We start from the raw sequence: 15,504 nt of genomic DNA on the forward strand, positions 1-15,504 counted from the left end.
ATAAACAACCACAAGTCTAATTTCAGTGTTGCCCTAGATTTGTGAAATATGTGCAGCATTTGTTATATTACCTATGCTTTTATTGTCTGCCTGAAATACCACACAATAAAACAAAAAAAAGACATACAGCCAGGTGGCAGCTGGTGACCCGGCCCTGGTCCCAACCAGCAACACAGCCTCAGTGGGCTGTGCTCTGGTCAAGAATAGATCCACATCCCAGGGGCAAGCTCAGGAACACATCAGATCAGATCAGATCAGATCAGTCGCTCAGTCGTGTCCGACTCTTTGCGACCCCATGAATCGCAGCACGCCAGGCCTCCCTGTCCATCACCAACTCCCGGAGTTCAGACTCACGTCCCTCGAGTCAGTGATGCCATCCATCCATCTCATCCTCTGTCGTCCCCTTCTCCTCCTGCCCCCAATCCCTCCCAGCATCAGAGTCTTTTCCAATGAGTCAACTCTTGGCATGAAGTGGCCAAAGTACTGGAGTTTCAGCTTTAGCATCATTCCTTCCAAAGAAATCCCAGGGCTGATCTCCTTCAGAATGGACTGGTTGGATCTCCTTGCAGTCCAAGGGACTCTCAAGAGTCTTCTCCAACACCACAGTTCAAAAGCATCAATTCTTTGGCGCTCAGCCTTCTTCACATAACTGAATGTAAATGCAGCTCCATGAATCTCTTAGGGCCGCTGTAACATTATCACAAACTTGAGGGCCTAAAAACAATAGAAATTTGTTCTCACAATTCTAGAGACCAGAAGTCCAAAATCAAGGTGTCAGCAGGGCCACACTCTCTGGAGAATGGAGGAAGAATCTCCTGCCTCTTCCAGCTTCTGGTGGTCGCAGGCATCGTTAGCTTGAAACAGCATCATCAAATACCCTGATACAGAACTAAGAAGGAAGGGCACAAGACCTACAGACCAAAAAATTGTAAAACATGATTGAGAGAAATTACAGAAAAAATAAATACATGGAGGGATATACGAAGTTCAAAAATTGAAAGACTCAATATTGTAAAAATGTCATTTCTCCCCAGGATAATCTAGATTCCATACAAATGGATTTTAAGATCCTAGGCAAGATCATTTCACAGAAATGGACAAGCTAGGCTTCCATTTCCAGTATGTAAACTACTGAACTGACCTCCCATAGCACTATGAACTCTGGACAAAATACAAAATAACACTTAACCTGGAATCCCTGTCATGAGCACAGGCAGATGCTGGAGAGGAGTTAACACTCAGGAGAAGAGAATGGCAGGGTGAGCTGCCTGTTTTCACAGCTTCTAGTCTAACTGCAGATTGTTGTTGTTCAGTCACTAGGTCATGTCCAGCTCTTTGTGACCCCATGGACTGCAGCACGCCAGGCTTCCCTGTCCTCTTCTATCTCCCAGAATGTGCTCAAATTCATGTCCATTGAGTCAGTGATGTTATCTAACCATCCCATCCTCTGCCGCCCCCTTCACCTTTTGTCTTCAGTCTTTCCCAGCATCAAGGTCTTTTCTGAAAAGTCAGCTAGCTCTTCCCATCAGGTGGCCAAAATATTGGAGCTTCAGCTTCAACAGATAAACACCAAGGAAACACCTCCAGGCCTGCTGGCCAGAGAGCCAGGAGATAGAGTTGGGGTAGTGACACCCTATGGCAAGTATTTGAGGGCATCCCAGAAAGGAAGGAGTGAGAGAAGGGGAGACCCCAATTCTACTTATAATCTGGGCCTAAATCTCCAGGTGACATTAGAACACAGGTATAGGACAGACTCTAAGCATCTTGGCTAAGAATGAAAGAACTGAGATGAGATCTGAGCTGCTGTCCAAGGGAAAGTGTTTGCTGTCAGTCCCACCAAGTCATCTGCTGTGTGCTAACACAAACACAGAAATAATAAAATCAACACTCTGAGTTAGTGTAGGAGAATCCAGTGTCAACACAAAATAACACAATATCTAGGACACAATCTGAAATTACTAAATAAGGAGAATGTAAGCCATCCTGAAAAAAAAAAAAATAGGCAATTGATCCACGATATGACCCAGATAACAGAATTAGCAAAATAAAATTTTAAAGTATTATAATCACTCACGTAAAGAAAAATATACTTTAACAAGTGAAAAGATATTTTTTTTAAACTCAACGACACACTTGGGACGTCCCTGGTGGTCCAGTGGTTAAGACTCTTGAGTTTCCACTGCAGGAGACACAGACTCGATCCCTGGTCAGGAACTAGAATCCCACATGCCACATGGTGAAGCCAAAACTAAATAAAATAAAAATAAAAATCACAAAAGAGGACTGGAAAATATATTTTATAAAGGAAATTCTATAACTGAAAGTTAAAATTTTCTAAACATAAAGTCGGGCTTCCCTGGTGGTTCAGATGATAAAGAATCTGCCTGCAATGGGACACCCAGGTTCCATCCCTGGGTTGGGAAGATCCCCTGGAGGAGGGCACGGCAGCCCACTCCATTCTTGCCTGGAGAATCCCATGGACAGAGGAGCCTGGCAGGCTACAGTCCATGGGGTCACAGAGAGTCAAACACAACTGAAGTGACTTAGCACACACATACACAAACGTATGGTTAACTGAATAAGCGAAACAGAAAAGTGGAATGATGGAGGGAAATAAATCAGTAAACTTGAAGGTATATCAATAGAATTTATTCAATCTGAAAAAGAAGGAGTGGGGAATAAATTAAAAGAGCATAAGGGATCTCTGTAATACTGAATAGTATCAAAATATCAACATCTGTGCAACAAAAATCACAAAAAACAGAGGAAAGGATAAGGCAAAAAAGAGTATTTGAAGAAATAATTTCCAGAATTTTCTACATTTGGTGAAAGGCATAAATTTATATACTTGAAGAATTCCAGAATTCCCCAACTAAGATAGAATCAAAGAAAATCATGCACAAGCACAGCACAAACAGCTGGCAGCCAGGTGTAAAGAGAAAAATCTAAAGAGCAGCTGCAGGAGAGGGCTTCCCAGGAGATGAGCGTTCGATCCCTGAGTCAGGAAGACCCCCTGGAGAAGGAAATGGCAACCCGTTCCAGTATTGCATTCTTGCCTGGCAAATCTCCGGATAGAGGAGTCTGGCGGACTACAGTCCATGGGGTCACAAAAGAGTCAGACACAACTGAGCAACTAAAGAACAACAACAGCTGCAGGAAGACAACACATCTCATGCAGGGAACAGTGCGGTGACACTGTTGACTTCTCCCCAAAGCTAGGAGACCAGAAGGAAATAGACCAACGCCTTCAAGTATGGAAAGAAAGCCCATGAACCCTTTTGTAGAACGTCAAATTTTCAAACTGTCCAGAATGAGGGTAAATAAAGATATTTTCCTATATAAGAAAGTTAAGAGAACTCATCACCAGTGGACCTGAACTGTAAGAAATGCTGAAAGAAATTCTTCAAACTGAAGGAAGGTGATACCAGATAGACAGTGGTCATCAGGAAAGAATGACAAGCATCAGAAACAGTAAATACCAGAATAAATATGAAAGAATATTTTTCCTCTTCATTTCTCTAAAATACATGTCTATTTAAAGCAAAAGTATAACACGGAATTGTGGGAGGTTTTCCTGCATTTAAATATACTATAGCAAAGCTATAGAAAAAAATGGACCGAGGCTAGTGAAAGGGTTCTACGTTTTATGTGATGTGGTGCAATGTCAACTCAAAGAAGACTGAAAAGTTAATGATATGTATTGACATACCAAAGCAACCACTAAAAAGTTTAACTCAGAGTCACAGTTAAAAATCTGATCAATAAATAAGAATGTTGAAAATATTCAGATAATCTAAAAGAAAACAAAACAGCACATTTTAGAAAGAACATAAACAGACAATAGACCTAAATCTCACCAACTTCACCATCATATTAAATGGTAAGCATTAAGCACTTCAATTAAAAAGATAGAAAAGGGAGACTCAGCCATATGCTATTTTTGAGAGACACTTCAGAAAAATGTATCATGCTAACAGGTTAACAAGGCTAGAGAGGCTGTATTAACATCAGATAAAATGGACCTCAACACAGTGCTTGTCGGAGATAAAAAGAGTCACTGGAAAAAAAAAAAAAAAAAGAGTCACTGCCCTAATGAAAAATGGTTAACTCATTAAGAAGACAAAAATCATAATTTATGTGCCTAATAGCTTCAAAACATATGAAGCAAAAATTAACAAAATTAAACAAAAAATTCAACAGATAATTGAACAATTGTTGGAGTTTTGTTTTTGTGGTTGCACTGAGTCTTCAGGGGCTTTGTGCTGTGCACCAGCTTCTCACTGCAGTGGCTTCTCTTGGGGAGCACAGGCTCTAGGTGCACGGGCTTCAGTAGTTGTGGCTCCCCAGTTCTAGATCACAGTCTCTATAGTTGTGGTGCATGGGCTTAGTTGCTCCCCGGCATATGGAATCTTCCCCGACCAGGGATCGAACCCATGTCTCCTGCATTGGCAGGCAGATTCTTTTTCACTGTCCCACCAGGGAAGCCCCCATTGTTGGAGATTATAACAGCCATTGAATCAATGGGCAAAAATCTCAGGATGGACACTAGTGATCTGAACAACACTGAATTGTCTTCTGAAGTAAAAGTGAAAGTAGCTCAGTTATGTCTGATTCTTTGCGACCCCATGGACTATATAGTCCATGGAATTCTCCAGACCAGAATACTAGAGTGGGTATCCTTTCCCTTCTCCAGGGGATCTTCCCAACCCAGGAATAGAACTGTCTTGATGTGCTATTTATCCAACACTACATCCAACACATTCCTCTCTATTGCACATAGTATACTCAGTAAGGTAAAGCAAATGCTGGGCCACAAAACAAATCCAAACAAATTTTAAAAGGTTGATATCATGCAAGAATATGTTTTCTGTTTATATTGGAATTAAAATCAATAACAGGGACTTTTCTGGCCCAGTGGTGGCCCAGTGGTTAAGACTCTGCTCTTCCAATGCAGGCGGTTGTGGTTTCAATCCCTGGTCGGGATAGTAAGATCCCACATGCCTCATGGCATGGCCAAAAAATAAAAACAAATAAGCTAACAATAAGAATAATAAAATCAATAACAAAATGATGAAAACTCCAAATATTTGGAAATATCTAACTAACCCATGGGTCAAAAAAATTCACAAGGGAAATCTGAAAATACAGCATTATCAAAATGTGTGGGCTGCAAGATAAGCATTGCATAGTGGGAATTTAGTTTGTAATGCTTATTTTAGAAATGCAAATGCCAAATTTTTTATAATTATCTATTTATTTGTTTTTGGTTGTGCTGGTCTTCGTTACTGCTTGGACTTTTCTCTAGTTGTGGCGAGCCAGGGCTACTCCCCAGTTGTGGTGTGTGGGCTTCTCATTGCCGTGGCTTCTCTTGTTGCGGAGCATGGGCTCTAGAGCACAGGCTCAGTAGTTGCGGCACACAGGCTTAGTTGCCCCGAAGCATCTGAGATATTCCTGAATCAGGCTGAACCCATTTGTCCTACATTGGCAGGCAGATTCTTTACCACTGTGCCACCCGGGAAGCCCTAAAATTTATATGGAAATGTAAAAAGTCAAATACAGCCAAGGTAATCTTGAAGAACAACCCTGGAAGGCCTTCACTACCAGATATCATAACTGTGATAGTAATTAAGACAGCGAGGGGTTGGTGCAAGAATAGATAAATAGGCCAGATGAATACAGAGGCCTCAGAACAGTTCACATGTGTTTAGTCAACCTGCTTATGACATATCAGACAATGCCTTGAAGCACAGAAAGGATGGTCTTTTCCACCACTGGCCCTGGGACAATGGCTCCCCGTAAGGGTGAAAAACAAACCTCACACCACACAAAAAAATCAATTCCAGGTAAATTGAAGAGCTAAATGTGAAAGGTAAAATAATAAAACTTATAGAAGGAAACGGGCTTATAACCTCAGAACATGTAAAGTTTTTGTCCATTTCTTGGCTGTGGTATGCAGTTTATGGGACCTTAGTTCCCCAAACAGGGATTGAACTTGGGCCACAGCCGGAAAAGCACCAAGTCCTAAACACTGGACTGCCAGGGCATTCATTTTTTCATTTTTTTGAAGGTCTTTTTAAAAAATAAGTATGAAAAGTGCTGAACATTATAAAGGAAAGAAGTTGATAAATTGGACTACATTAAGAACTTCTCATCAAAAGACATCATGAAGGAGCTTTCCTAGCGGTCCAGTGATTAAAGAGCCCGCCTTGCAGGGAACACTGGTTTGATCCCTGGGCCCACGAAGATCCCACATGCCTCCGAGCAAGTAAGCCTGTGCACCACAACTACTGAGTCAGCGTTCTGGAGCCCGTGTTCTGCAACAAGAGAAGCCACCACAGTGAGAAGCCCACACACCGCAACAAAGAGTAACCCCCATTTGGCACAACTAGACAAAGCCCGCTCCCAGCAACGAAGACCCAGTGCAACCCAAAATCACTAACTAAATAAATTATAAAAAAGACACCATTAAAGAATGGAAAGGCAGCCCACAGAGTGGGAGAAGTTACATGCAATATAGAGAAATGGGCATAGGACTTCTGATGTATAAAAGACTGGTTGGAATATAAAAAGTGGCCAGCCTCATCGATCACCAGGAAAATGCAAACCAAACCCACTGTTGACCTGCCAGAAAGACCATACTCAAAAGGACCGACACCATCTAGTTGGCAAAGAGGAGGAGTATCTGCAAGGGACAGTAGGAATTGGTTCAACCACCTTATAAATTGTTTGGCAATTTCTGCTTAAGCCGTGCAGGCATTCAGCCTGGGGCCCAGCGAGTCTCCGCCTGCACCCAATAGGTGAAAGTCCTGTGTGCCCCGTGGAAGAACCAGAACAGTCTGAGCAGCACTGTTCGGATTCACCCCAAACTGGAATCAACCCAAATTTCCATCACCAGTGAAATGGATAAACAAATGGTGGTCCACTCATTCAATGGCATTACATGGCATGTTTGGTTTGAGAGAATGTGTTGACGTGTGGAGTTTTTTTGTAAATGTCACACTTGAGTGAAAGTCAATGAGGAAATGTGTGAGGCTTTGCATACTCAGCTTTCCAAGCTGGAAAGACTTAAACATACCCCTCATTCTCTGAGAGACAGAAACCAGAGCCCAGCAACAGCAAGCGACTTGCCTAAGGCCACCAGGAAATGGAGACATAGAAGGAAACACAAAGTTCCTAAATCCCAGGCCAGGACTGTCCCCAACACAGCAATTTGCTCTCATCAAATCCCTTTCTTTCTGCCCATTTCTGGTGGACACTTGCATTGTTTCCACCTCCTGGCTACTGTGAATAATACTGCTATGAAGACAGGTGTGCAAATATCTCTTCAAGCCCCTGCTTTCAGTTCTTTTGGATAAACTACCCGGAAGTGACCTCATCAACATTCTCTAGTTATTTTATACTTGTAGGTTTTACTACCCCAACTAACCTGAAGGTCCTAGAAGCCAAGGATCAATCATTCAGTTAGGTGTTGGTGAGTATTGTCTCCGCGGTAAAGAACCCGCCTGCCAATGCAGGAGGCACGGGTTCTATCCCTGGGTCGGGAAGATCCACTGGAGAAGGGAATGGCTACTCACTCTAGAATTCTTGCCTGGAAAATGTCATGGACAGAGGAGCCTGGCAGGCTAGAGTCCATGGAGTCACAAAGAGTCGGACACGACCGAGTGAGCACACACAAGAATGAGTGTTTAATAACCATCTTCCTAAAGGGGAACCCCTAATTTGTGGTGATTGTCCAGCAACTGTAGTGTACAGACCTGGTGCTGGAACTTGGGCCCTGCTTGACAGTGTCCAGAGCAGAGGGACCCTGAGTTGCCACCCCTGCCCTACATGGCCAGGCAGCATTCCCCTCAGTCCTGAAGAATTGAAGCCAAAGACACCCCAGACTCAGGGGCAGGAGCCCAGCACAGTGGAGGGGGTGGATTGAGTGAAATTCCTTCCACTGAAGAAGGTTCCCAGGCTTGAAGGTGCTAATGTTGCCCTACTCTTTAGGTTGGATGGTGGGGACATGGGCGCTCACTTTCTTCTTGTTAGTTAAAAGATGCATTGTGATATGTGCTAAGTCACTTCAGTCGTGTCTAACTCTTTGCGACCCTATGAACCATAGCCCTCCAGAATCCTCTGTCCATGGGGATTCTCCAGCCAATAATACTGGAGTTAGTTTCCATGCCCTCCTCCAGGGGATCTTCCCAACCCAAGGATCAACCCCACATCTCTTAGGTCTCTTACATTGGCAGGTGGGTTCTTTACCACTAGGGCCACCTGGGAAGCCCTGCATTGTGATATATACACTCTTTTATATGCATGAAACACTTAGCATTTAAAAAGTAAAACAAACACCCACACAGGCTCACATGGTGCATGCACCTGCACAGGTGTGCATTCAGGTGCATCCAGCCTCTCTCTGGGAGGTGTGTCCACAGGCTTTGGGTGGGATGCAGCCACCTACATTCTGAAAAAATCATTCGAATGAAGGTCTTTCCCACTGAGGTTAAGACCTGGTGCTCTCATACAAAAGATGCCTAGGATGCCCGTCATTTCCCTCAGATTCCCTAAAACAGGGAATAAGCGAAATGAGTCACTGGCTCCTTTCTAGGGAAAACAAAAGGGAGTCGCACGTGCAGAATGAGGTTAGTGGTCAAGAACAAGCCAGCGAATCGCATCTTTGGGAGAGGCTCACACATTAAAGACTTTCCCAAATTCATGCCAATATGCATTTATTTGGGCTTCCCTGGTTGCTCAGATGGTAAAGAATCCTCCTGCAATGCAGGAGACCTGAGTTCAATCCCTGGGTCAGGAAGATCTGGAGAAGGAAATGGCAACCCACTCCAGTATTCATGCCTGGGAAATCCAATGGTCAGAGGAGCCTGGCAGGCTACAGTCCATGGGGTCACAAAGAATCGGACACAACTTAGCCATTAAACGATGATGATGCATTTATTTGCCAGTCATATTTTTTATCAAAATGGACTGTGTCATTCAGAAACCACTTGCAAAATGAATGTCCTGCCCCAAGAACCCACATGCTATTTTTTTTAAAGCTTATAAAGCAAAAAGGTAGCCCAACTCTTGAGTGCAAAAGGTTGAATCTTTTCATTAGGAGCCTGACGCCCCATGGGCTCTCCCTGATGAACCTGAAGGCGTGAGAAAGAATCAAAGCAGGAACTTAAACCTAAAAGACATGACCTGGAGACCAGGAGAGAAGGCCTGCCCCCAGCTCTGGAACAGCTCACCAGGTCCAGGTGGGCTTGATCCATCCGCCAGAAACCACAGAGTTTCACCAGTTTCACCAGTTTCCAGCTACCGTGCTCCAGCTGCCCTGGAGCCCCAGGGCTGTCTGCGAAAAGACTGGAAAGGTGGTGGGGAGCTCAAGGTTGGTTCCCCTCTCCTCTGTGCTTTTTCTGGAGTTTCCACATTTTCTCGAATGGATGTATTGTTCTTCTATCATTAAAAAGAGAGAAGCAAAAAATAAAAAAGCAAAAGAGAAGCATTGCTTGAATTTTCATCATTTAACTTGTGCTTGAAGAAAAAGACACACACTTTAAAAAAAAATGCACAACTCATTGACTTCTCACACTGACATGCCCACATCACCAACAGCAGATCAAGGAGTAAAACTGTGCCCACTACCCTGGAGAGCCCCCTCCCAGGCTCCCCTCCCCTAAGTGACCACCACCTGAGTTCTCATAGTATGCACTCCTGCAGCCAGGTTGGGGACCTGAGGCCAGTGGAATTACACAGACTTCTCTCTTTTCCCAATGTTTTATTTTGTGTGTGAAGGTTAATTTTTTTTTATTGTGGTAAAATTCATATAACATAAAACTCACTATTTCAACCTGTTACAGTGTAAAATTTAGTGGCATTTAGTGAATTCACAGTGTTGTACAACCATCACCCTTACCCAGTTCCAGAATATTTTCTTCACCCCAAAGGAAAACTGTAAGCAGTCAGTCCCATCTCCTATTTCCTCAGCCTCTGGCAACCACTAATCCAGATTCTCTCCCTATGAATTTACCTAGTCTAGACATCTCACATAAATGGGATCATACAAAACATGTCTTCCTTCGTGTCTGTCTTCCTTCACTTAGCATCTTTTATTGTATTTATTAATTTTTAGGCTGTGCCATGCAGCATGCAAGATCCTAGTTCCCCAACCAGCTATCGTACCTGTGCCCCCTGCAGTGGAAACACAGAGCCTTAACCACTGGACCACCGGGGAAGTCTCTCCCAAATTGATTTTTATTTGCATTGCCCTGATACCATTGGTATTTCTGATGCAATACAATCCTTATCAAACTCCCAGGTGACTTCTTTTCAGAAATCGACAAAGGAATCCTTAAATTCATATGGAAATTCAAGAGACCCAGAATAGCCAAAACAATCTTGAAAAAGAAGAACAAGGTTGGAGGACTCACACTTCCCAGTTTCAAATTTATTACAAAACCACAGTAATCAAGACAGAGCAGAACTGGGGTATGGAGAGACAGAGACCAATGGAGCAGAAAAGAGAGCCCAGAAATAAGCCCTCATATGAATGATCAAATGATTTTTGAGAAGGGTGCCGTGACAATTCAATGAGGAAAGGACAGTCTTTTAAACAAATGTGCTGGGAAAACTGCATACCACATGCAATGCAAAGGAATAAAACTAGACCCCTCTCTCACCCTAGACACAAAAATTAACTCAAAATTGACCAAAGACCTAAAAAAAAAAAAAGTTAAAGTGTTAGTTGCTCGGTCATGTCCGACTCTTTGTGACCCCATGGATTGTAACCCACCACCAGGCTCCTCTGTCCGTTGGATTCTCCAGGCAAGAATACTGGAGTGGGTAGCCATTCCCTTCTCCAGGGGATTTTCCTGACCCAGGGATCAAACCCAAGTCTCCTGCATTGCAAGCAGATTCTTTACTATCTAAGCCACCTAAATGTAAGGGCAAAAACTGTAAAACTCTTAGTTAGAGCGAAGTACACATATAGACCTCGGATTGGGTGATTTTTTTTTATATGAGAGCAAAAGCACAAACAACAACAGCAAAAAAAGATAACTTTGATATCATCAAAATTTAAAACTTTTGCACTTTAAAAGACAAGAAAATGGGGAAAAAGTACAGAAAAAGTTTAAATCACACTTAGAGGAGAATTGTATCTAGAATATATAACAAACTATCACAACTCAATAATAAAAAGACAAATAACCCAATTTTAAAACAAGCAAAGGATGTGAATAGACATTTCTCCAAAGGAGATATACAAAAGACCAATAAGAACATGAAAAGATGCTAAACATCTGGGTGGGGCTGCATTTCACAGAAAAGGCCCAGGACCATGCCAGTCTCCCAAAGGGAGTATGTTACTCTTGACAAGCCAGCCCAAAGTGACAAAGCTGAGGGTTTTCCCAGGAAAGGATGGATTCTTGACACCCTCTCTGTGCAGGTGCAGAGATGCACTGCTCACAGCCCTCTGGGAAAGGACCACAGCCCAGCTGCAAGGAGCAGGATGAACCTAGAACCTCCAGCCATTAGCTGCAAACCCAAGTCACTCTCTTCTCAGGTGATCCCAGCCCCTGCCAGCTATTTCTGCTCAGCGTGGGACTCCTACAATGGGCCAGTGCTCCCAAGCCACCCCCTGGGCTGGAACATCACCACTGGTGGTCCCTCCTGCTCAACCCTAATGCCTCCCTTTTCCCCTCTGCAGGTATTTCTTTCCAAGAAACCTTTGCACTCCCAACTCCACTTCAGTGTCTGCTTCCTGGAGAAGTTGAGACTGGGAGTGGAGCTGTCCAGGAAAGAAGGCAGCAGGGTGGACTTGTGGATGGGACCACTCACTGTCGGGGGCAATGAGAAGAACCCTATCCCTTGCCCAGGGCCCAGCTGTGGACACTTTCCCCAGGGATGGCTTGAGGGTAGGGGCTGGGAAAGAGGCTGGTGGAGGGGGCTGCACTGCCTTATCTGGTGGAGGGAGGAGATAATGGAACCTTCCTCACTTAAGTTGCTGACTTTGAGACATTGACATTAAGGTGATAATGACAGGCTGGGGGCAGTTAAATAATTGAGAACAGAGTGTGAGGAGCAGCAATCTCATTAGCAACTTCAAAGCAATCCCCATCTCAGGTCCAAGAGCAGAAAACACTCAAGTTCAAACAAACGTGGTGGCCAGAGAGGCTGTACTTCAGACGGTTGAGTGCTCACCTGAGGCAGGACTGTTCTGCCTACATCAGGACCCTGGTTGGGACCCCGGGGACCCCTAGGGGGTGGGGACCTGAATGTGTGCATGCAGAATTTGACTCCTCAGAGGCCTTCCGCCACTTGAGCCTGCAGATGTGGCCCCCTCCCCAGAAATGATGTGGAACTCTCCCCTACAAGACAGCGGATGCCCGTCCCACACGCTTTCCGGGCCTCCAGGCCTGTAACAAATGTAGCTGGGACAATTCTGGAGGAAAGGGACTGCAAGGTTTGACTGACATATATTGTGAAGTCTGCAGGGTGGGGAGTGGATTCTGAGGGTGTCCCTGGCACCATGGTGCTCCCCACATGACCTTTACCGTGAATGGACAGAGCAGTGTCCCCAACCTGAGAAGGAACAGAAACTGGGGCTCAGACCCTCTGGAATGAGGGTGAGGGTCACTCCCCGAGGAAGATCCCTAAGATCTGCAAAGGTGACAACGAGGAGGGTGTGGGCTAAAGAGTGGAGAGTGGAGACCAGAGGGGCTGAGCACCAGCTGAGGCCCCGAGACCAGTGGGGGCACATCCACCTCCCTTTCTCACCCAAGAATCCCCAGGAAGAGAGGCTGGAGAACCCCTGGTGGAGCCCTCACGTGCCAGGGAGCGAACCTGTTTGCCCAAGAGTGTGGACTGTGGTCACACAGATCTCCCTTCCTAAAGAGATGCACTGCCCCATATAGGAGCGGGGCCAGCGGGCTGCCCGCAGCCATTAGAGGCTTAGGGTCTGCCTCAGATTTCGCGGAGGTGGTGCCTTTCTCAGAGTGGCTGCAGTCAGCTCCCGAGCGGGGCTGTGTTCCGAGGGCCTGGTTGCTTCTGCCCACATGGGACTCCTCACCTGGGCTCCAGAGTTCTGTTCAGCAGGGAGACTTGGTCAGGTCCCAGCCTATGCCAACTTCCTCCACTTCTCCCCTCAGAGGCATTACCCACCCCAATACCCTTTGAACCCTCATGAATCTCAGCATCTGCTTCCCAGAGACCCTCTCACCTGGCCATTATGTGATGACAAGCAGGATGACCAGGGAGGGTTGGTTTATTCACTCAGCAAATGTTTGGGGTTTGCACCTGGCTCAGCAAGAATCTGTCTGCAATGCAGGAGACTCAGGTTCGATCCCTGGGTCAGGAAGATCCCCTGGAAAACGGCGTGGCAACCCACTCCAGTATTCTTGCCTGGACAATCCCATGGACAGAGGAGCCTGGTGGGTTACAATCCATGGGGTCACAAAGAGTTGGACAGGACTGAGCAACTAACACAGAGCTAGAACGGTAGGTACATTCTCTAACTGCCCTCATCCTCACTCTCCTGTCTATAAAATGAGATAATTGTAGAGCATTCCACCCCCCAGAGCACTGCTTCAAACATCAAACGTGTAGATGGAAACTGCTTGGTACACTGGCCGGCACACACTCAGCAACTGTGAACTTCAGCTGCTGTCCTTTTTTCTGAGCACTCCTTCAAAGTGTTTGCTCCATGGACCTTATATTTCTCTGCAGAAATCAGAATGCACAGTCTGCATCCTGCAAGCATACCTTGTTTAATTCTGCTTCGCTTTATTGCACTTCACAGATACTGCATTTTTCACCAACTGAAGTTTTGTGGAAACCCTGCACCTAGCAAGTCTATCAGCACCATTTTTCCAACAGCATTACTTTAAAATTAAGGTATATGCATTGTCCTTTAGACACCACCAGCTTCCCTGATGGCTCGGATGGTAAAGTGTCTGCCTGCAATGTGGGAGACCTGGGTTCGATCCCTGGGTTGGGAAGATCTCCTTGAGAAGGAAATGGCAACCCACTCCAGTACTCTTGCCTGGAAAATCCCATGGATGGAGGAGCCTGGTAGGCTACAGTCTATGGGGTCGCAAAGAGTCGGACACGACTGAGCGACTTCACTTTCACTTTAGACGTTATGCTATTACACACGTCATAGACTATGGTCTAAACATAACTTTTAAAATATTTATTTGGCTACACCAGGTCTTAGTTGTGGCATGTGGGATCTAGTTCCCTGACTAGGGATCAAACCTAGGCCCCCTGCACTGGGAGCACGGAGTCTTAGCTGCTAGACTACCAGTTGTTATTCAGTCACTGAGTCATGTCCAACTCTTTGTGACCCCATGGACTGCAGCATGGCAGGCTTCCCTGTCCTTTGTTATCTCCCAGTGTTATGAGTTGCCTCTTTGCATCAGGTGGCCAAAGTATTGGAGCTTCAGCATCAGTCCTGAAAAGTCCCTAAACATAAGTTTTAGGAAACCAAAAAAAATTCACAACTCCCTGTATTCTGATGTCCGCTTTACTGCAGTGGCATGGCAGGGAACCCACAATACCTCTGAGATCTGCTTGTATCCAAGGTTGGGATGATGACCCACAGGCCTGAAGACATGGAGCTGTAAGGTCTAGGGACTCCGGGCCGAAGGCCTATGACTTGTGTGCTACCTGACTGACTGGGATGAAAGGCAGGCTGCATACACAGGGCAGCTCTCCCAGGAGCAGGCTGTCAGTCCCCTCCCAAGGCCCGTCCTAAAAGAAACCTCTATCTGTCCTGCCCATCTGAGCACGAATCTGCCCCTTCGGAGACTGCTCACAGAGTCTCCGAAGTGCTGGGAGACTCCAGTGCTGGGGCGCTCATCTGAGCAGGGAACTGCCTTTCATCCCCAAATGGAAGGAATAGCCCTGCTGAGACATGGACACCCTGTCCCCAGATAGCATCAGACAAGGACCGGCTGCCCTCACACGTTGCTGTGGGAACAGAAAGACGTGCAGCCACTTTGGAAAACCGTCTGGTGGTTTCTCACAATGTTAAACATAGACTTACCATATGAGCAGGCAATTCTACTGAGGTATATACCGCGGGAAATGAAAACATATGTCCACACAAAGCCCTGTACACAGTGTTTATAGCAGCGTTATTCACAGTAGCTCAAAGGTGGACACAACCCAAATATCCATCAACTAGATGAACACGTAAGCACTGTCCTACAACAGAATGTTATTCAGTTACAGAAATAAATAAGTACTCATACACACTGCAACCTGGATGAGCCTTGAAAACACTTATAAACGTTTGCATAGTGAAAGCAACCAGTCACAGAAACCTACACAGTGTAGCTTCCATGGATGGGAAATGTCCAGAACAGGCAAATCCACAGTGGTTCCCTGACACCTTGAGGGGGACAGTGCAGTGGGAAGTGGACCCTAATGGCTACAGAGTTTGGGGCAGCTGTGTTGACCTTTCTTTTTTCCCTTTGGCTGCACCTCACAGCATGCAGGGTTCCCCGACCAGAGATCAAA

The sequence above is a fragment of the Bubalus bubalis genome, chromosome 14 (genome assembly GCF_019923935.1).
Source record: "Bubalus bubalis isolate 160015118507 breed Murrah chromosome 14, NDDB_SH_1, whole genome shotgun sequence".
Taxonomy (NCBI): Eukaryota; Metazoa; Chordata; class Mammalia; order Artiodactyla; family Bovidae; genus Bubalus; species Bubalus bubalis.